This window comes from Leopardus geoffroyi, chromosome X (genome assembly GCF_018350155.1).
Source record: "Leopardus geoffroyi isolate Oge1 chromosome X, O.geoffroyi_Oge1_pat1.0, whole genome shotgun sequence".
NCBI classification, from domain to species: Eukaryota; Metazoa; Chordata; class Mammalia; order Carnivora; family Felidae; genus Leopardus; species Leopardus geoffroyi.
This window is the reverse complement of record NC_059343.1, coordinates 119,175,348-119,181,537: the sequence shown is the minus strand read 5'-3', so window position 1 is coordinate 119,181,537 and position 6,190 is coordinate 119,175,348.

The window sequence follows — 6,190 nt, the reverse complement described above, 5'->3', positions numbered from 1 at the left end:
CAGAAAGCCTGGTAAAGGTAGCCCGGAGTGAGGTTTGGGGTGTTGCTAAAGTATGCCAGCTGATTTCTGCTGCAGATCTTACCCTAAAGCATTTACTTCCGCCGTGCACGCCAGGCACGCTCCGTCATTGTTTTCCTCAGCTAACTCCTACTCATTCCTCCTTTCAAAAACATTATCTCATTGAAATCTTCCCTGATACCCCTCCCCCCTCTGCCCAGTATAAATTCGGTCCTCTTGTTTATCTTTCTCTAAACCTGTAAAATTTCAGTTCTGCTTTTTTCCACATTTGACTATGCGTTTATTGCATTTATCTTTAATGCATAGTTCAGTTTCTGGCAGCTTTTCCCCCATGTTTTTATATTACGAATGAATTAATGAGTAAATAAAAATCCTCAGTGCTTAACAACTCGATGAGAATGCATGCAAAATTTTTGGTGTATGTCCGTTTTTATGGTGAAATGATTCATAGCTTTTGTCCCATATTTAGCAGAGTGCAAAGACCCAGAACCGATAACAGATAACAATGGCTTTGGAAGTTATCAGACTTCCTTTTCTCTCTGGTTGTTGTTATTTTTTAATATGCTGTGCAGTATAATAAGAAATATATTTGGTCTTTGTCCTGCTTAATGGAATGAAGCTCCTCAAACCTTTGGGATTTCCAGAGTGATAGTTGTGTCTTTTGTCACTCATAGGAGTCCCTTTGAAGCTTATGCTAATTAGGTGATTTAGGATGGTGTCCTCAAATAGCCTCAAGAGGGGCCTGGTTATCAGAAGGACCAGTTGATTAGAGGGGTGGAACTTTCTGCCTCACTCTGGGAAGGGAAGGTGACAGGCTACAGATTAAGCTCTTCAAAAACTCTTTAAACAAGATTTGAGGAGCTTTTATGTTGGTGAGGGCATCCACTTGTCCAAAGGGTGGTGCATCCCAGTTCCTTGGGGACAAAATCTCCTGGGCTCCTGAGACTTCTGGACCTTCATCTAGCTGTTCATGTGTATCCTTTATAATAAACTGACAAGCCTTATTAAATGTTTCTCCGCATTTTGTTAGCCGCTCTGGCAAATGAATCAAACCTGAGACGGTAACAAGGTGGATTTGAGATTGGTTTCTGAAAGGGGGGTGGGATGTAATCTAGTAGCACTGAGCCCTCTGGGATATGACACTAACTCTAGGTAACAGTGTCAGAACTGAGTTGAACTATAAGATACCTAGCTGGTGTCACAGAATCGCTTGGTGGTGTTGGAAAAAAACACACACAGGATCCTCCAACAAATACTAGGGATCCGTTGCAGCGTGCTGGGGCTGAAGATAAAATAATGAATGAAAAGGAACCCCTACCCTCACAGAGCCCATGTTTAGCGCTATATACTTAACATCTACGCCCCCCCCCAATCATTATAGTATATTTGGAAAACAAAATGAGGTACCTTTGTTCATCTCCACCATTTTCTTTCCCCCCACACAAACCATATTTTTTTCTTTTCTTTTTTTTTAAATTTTGTTTTAAGGTTTATTTATTTGAGAGAGAGACAGACAGAGAGTACAAGGGGGGAAGGGGCAGAGAGGGAAAGAGACAGAATCCCAAGCAGGCACTGTGCTGTCAGCAAAGAGCCTGATGTGGGGCTCGAACTCACGAACCATGAGATCGTGCATGACCTGAGCCGAAATCCAGATGAAGAGTTGGAAGTTCAATGGACCGAGCCACCCAGGTGCCCCGATATATTTTTTCTTTTAAGTGCTATCAGATTGGCTTTGTTGTTTGTATTAGAAAAATAGGAATTTACCAATTGATGATTTGGGGGGAAAATTTTTTTTAAGTTTATTTATTTTGAGAGAGAGAGAGAGAGAGAGCAGGGGAGGGGCAGAGAGAGAGGGAGACAGAATACCAAGCAGGCTCCGTAGCATCAGCACAGGGTCCAACATGGGGCTTGAAACCACAAACAGTGAGATTCAACCGACTGAGCCACCCAGGCGCCCCAAGGGGGAAAATTTCTTTAAGCTGAGGAATCAAAATGTGTGGAGCACATTGAAGGAGAAAAAGGCAAACAAACCCTGAATCCTTCCCTGATGGTTGGATATGAAATACTACTGGAAATATTATTCTGAGATAGGAGCAAAATGTGTTTAAGACTGTGTACTTCACATTAAGATAGTGCAGATGACTTGGAGGCATTTTATAAGGGAAAAATAATTATTAAGGAAATGACATTTGGCTTTGGAGAAATATTAAATGAAGCTGAAATTCATTTCTGTGCCAACTACATTGTTTTATTTGCAGGCAATTACATGATTTTAAATGTTATTAGACAAATAAGAATTTCCTTTCAAGTCCTACAAAACCAAGGAAACCAAGTAGCTGCTCATCATGTTTTTCAAAGACTTAATAGGAATTCATGAGAGAAAATTAATAATATGAAGATAAAATTTAGGCCCCTCATTTTTTCAGAGATTATAAATCCTTAATTTTATTATATTAATTAAGAATATGTTATTTTAACTAATGCAATAGTATGTGTTGCTAACAATAAAATGGGGTCCTGTGTCACGATTTTCATGTGCAAAGGATGTTTAGTGGAGAATTACGCAACTCTAGATATATTCATCAGTTGAAGAAACAAAAGCCGTTCTTCATATTTCCTTTTTTTTTTTTTTTAACATTTATTTATTTTGAGAGAGACAGCATGAGAGTGCGAGTCGGGGAGGGGCAGAGAGAGAGAGGGAGAGAGAGAGAATCCGTAGCAGGCCCTGAGCCTGATGCGGGGCTCAAACTCAGGAACCGTGAGATCATGACCTGGGTGGAAATGAAGAGTTGAACACTTAACCAGCTGAGCCCCTCAGGCACTCCCATATTTCTTTATAAAATTTTAAATTATTTTTAAACCTTTTTATTTGAGTACAGTTGACACACATTGTTCCAAGGATACAACATGGTGATTTGACAAGTCGACGCATTATGCTGAGTTCACCGCAAGTGTAGTTACTATGTGTCCGGATACGTTGCTATTACCGGAATCATTAACTATATTCTGTATGCCGTGCCTTTTATTTCTGTGACTTACTCATTTCACAATTGGAAACCTGTATCACTCACCGCCCTTCCCCCATTTTGCCCAGTCCTCTGCCTCTCTCCCCTCTGACAGCCATCACTTTGTTCCCTGTTTATAGGTCTGATTCTGCATTTTGTGTATATATTCATTTGTGGGTTTTTTTTTTTAAGGTTTTACTTAGGAGTGAAATCCTATGGTAGTTGTCTTTCTCAGTTGGACTTAATTCACTTGGCATAATGCCCTCTAGGTCCATCCACGGTGTCTCAAATGGCAGGATCTCATCCTCTTCTGGAATACCACTTCTTCCTTCTCCACTCATCTACTGATGGGCCCTTAGGTTGCTGCCGTGTCTTGGCTATTGTAAATAGTGCTGCAGTAAACATAGTGGTACAGGCATTTTTTTTGAATTATTGTTGCTGTCTTAGGGTACATACCCAGTAGTGGAATTATTGGATCATATGGTATTTCTATTTTCAGTGTTTTTGAGGAACCTCTATACTGTTTTCCACAGTAGCCCCCAAATTCCACAGTGCCCCCCCCCAATTTTCGATAATGGTTAAGCAATAGAATTGTCTACATCCATCTGTTTTTACCCACCACTTCTCTCCCTCTTTTCCGAAGAACCATCATCTCAGACCTAGATCATCGCAGTGAATCTGCTAAATGCTATCCCTGCTTCTTCCCCTTCTACCCTTCACAAATTGTTGCCAATGCTGTCACTCAAATAATTTTTTAAAATATACATCAGAAAATGTCTTTTGTCGGTTGAAAATTTTCAGTGTCTTCTCACTTCACTTATAAAGCAAAACAATCAAATGAAAAAAAAAAGAACATTACTGCAACCAAAGAACCAGAGAACTCATAGTGTTTACCTCTCTGAATTAATTTTCTACTACTTTCCTGCTGGTTTGACCACACTGGTCTCTTTTTGTTTGGGTTTTTTTTTTCTTTTTAAGCATGATTCCACCTCAGAGCCTTTGCACTTGCTGTTTACTCTGCCTAGAATAGTTTTCTTCCGGCTAGCCTCAGGATCTGTTTACATGCCAAATTCTCATCTTTATTCAAATGCCACATTCTCTTTTTTTAAACATTCTTTTTTTTTTTTTTTTTAATGTTTTTAAAGAATGAGAGCGAGCAAGGGAAGGGCAGAGAGAATCCCAAGCAAGCTATGCACTGTCAGCACAGAGCCCTGTGCGGGGCTTGAACTCCTAAACTGTGAGATCACAACCTGAGTGGAAACCAAGAGTCTGACACTTAACCGATTGAGCCGCCCAGGCACCCTCAAATGCCACCTTTTCTTTGAGGCCTTCCCTGCTGGCCACTCTACTAAACAACCCTCCCTCACCCCCCCCCCATTCGCCATCTTCTTCACTTACTTTATTGTCTTCTAGATCATTTATCTCATCTAACACACTATACGTTGTGTTTATTTCTTTTCTGTCTGCCCTAATACAACATAACCTCCAGGAGTAGGCAGGCTCCATGCTTTTCGCACCTAGATTTAGTGACTGATGTTTATAGGCACATTTCTGTTGAGTGACAAAATCTCTCTTGCACTCTTCAGTTATAGTATTCTGAGAGCTCATAATATTACACTTGATCGTCTTGTGGATGGAGCCATTGCATTCTGCATGACGTTAAGTGTATGAATCAGCAGTGTGCTGGCACGTGCTTTTGGCACCTAGTTTTCTGATGGGTAAACACCCGACTGTATCATTTGCTGAATTCCGTGATGAAAATACTTCCGCCATGAACATGTGGTTGGGATGAAATGCACACAGTTGCTTCAGCTGAGCTGCTATGATCCATCAATGGCACGTATTGGATTAGCACATTTAAGTACCCAATTACCAGAGGAGACAGGCGTTATTATTTTGGCCAATTTTCACAGGGGGAGACTACTACACAGAGAGTTTGAGCATGCCCCTAAGGTCACATAGCGGAAGCGATTTTAATTGGACACGTCTGGAGATGGACTCCGGAGCCTGTGGTCAGAGAAATGCAGCTACACGGCAGGCTTTAGATAAATGACCTGAAATTTAAATAAGGAAAATTCTAACCAGCTGTAGTGTGTGTATTCTTTAAGGGTCAGCCAAGAAGCTACATGTTTTTCAAAAATTTTGAAGCGTTAAAAGGTATGTCTGTCGGTTTTCCGAAGAGAGGGCCAAGTTTGTGCACTTCGGTTGGGCTTTTCTTCAGACCCCTGAAAATCACTGTTCAGTTGAGAACAACCACAGTTGGTTGGCCAGATACAATCAGTATCCTCAGTACCAATTTGAATTACATCTATAGGGACTGCAGGAAGAAGAAACATTGTTGTGTTTTTTAAGTTTTCTCTTATCTCATTTTAGTGGGATTCCTTGCTGCAATCTTGCTGAAATGGAAATAGGAAAATCTCGACCCTGTCCTTATTTTCATAAAGATAAGATACCTTAGTGGGGTGCATTTCTTTTTTCAGTGGTTCAATAATCCTGACTTATAATGTGATAATTCTGTTAGGTCTCACATAGTTTTTACATTGTGTAGTCATTACGGTCAGCCACGAAATCAATAACTCTCATTAGAAAACAGTCTTTCTCTTATTATCATTAATTTAACCCGATTGGAAGTCCTTATTAAGAATTCATCTAGTAAAACCACGACAGTTATATGGATTAGATAAACTTGCTCTACTGCCTTGGAGAGCTGAAAATAGATTTTATCATGTAAGATTAATTAAAAGAAAATTTTAATGCGGTATGACCTTTATTCTTGTATCAGGAAACATTGAATAACAGTGCCTATTTACTATGCATATTATGTGTACAGAGAATGTATTTATAATAGCTGGGCACCAAATTGGTTAAATCTAAACAAATCAAACAGCCTTGAATGATTTAGCCAATGTCTATTGCATTACTTGAGATATTGACCTTTGGAGATTAAAAGCAAGCACTTTGAGGAAGCATCAGAGTCACCAAATTTTATTTTCAGAGGAGTAAGTACTTCCGGACAGCATCTGGTCGACCCCATGGCATTTAAAGTGAAACAGTGTTGGGAATATTGAAATCAATGATTTGAAATGGCACAGGAGAACATGGAATTTTAACTAGTATAACTTGAAGACATGGTATAATTTTGACCATAGTCTATTTCTGTTATAAAA